We start from the raw sequence: 251 nt of genomic DNA, 5'->3' as shown, positions 1-251 counted from the left end.
ACTATCCTATTCTTTAGAATTTCAGTAATCTCGAGTTATCGTTTTCTTAAATCCAGAAAGTGCATAGATAGTGTATTTTCTGTTCCTTCATAAATTTTACTATATCTAAGTGTCAATCCTAAAAATATATATGTAATTTTTCCTAGATCTCTCATCCAAGATTTCATTTCAGCCATTTTCATGTTATCTACTGTATATCGGAAAAACAGTATCATGTTAGATTAGATAAAGCGTAATTTACGGTTAACAGA

General features: G+C 28.7%; 1 protein-coding gene across 1 annotated transcript in view; it reads left to right on the top strand.

Moving 5' to 3' along the window:
- The window catches only part of LOC119592376 (villin-1-like), a 108,943-nt gene that overhangs the window by 7,641 nt on the left and 101,051 nt on the right, over nucleotides 1-251 (top strand). The gene's annotated exons all lie outside the window — the stretch shown is intronic.

The sequence above is a fragment of the Penaeus monodon genome, chromosome 30 (assembly GCF_015228065.2).
Source record: "Penaeus monodon isolate SGIC_2016 chromosome 30, NSTDA_Pmon_1, whole genome shotgun sequence".
Taxonomy (NCBI): domain Eukaryota; kingdom Metazoa; phylum Arthropoda; class Malacostraca; order Decapoda; family Penaeidae; genus Penaeus; species Penaeus monodon.
This window is presented reverse-complemented; position numbering and strand designations above follow the sequence as displayed.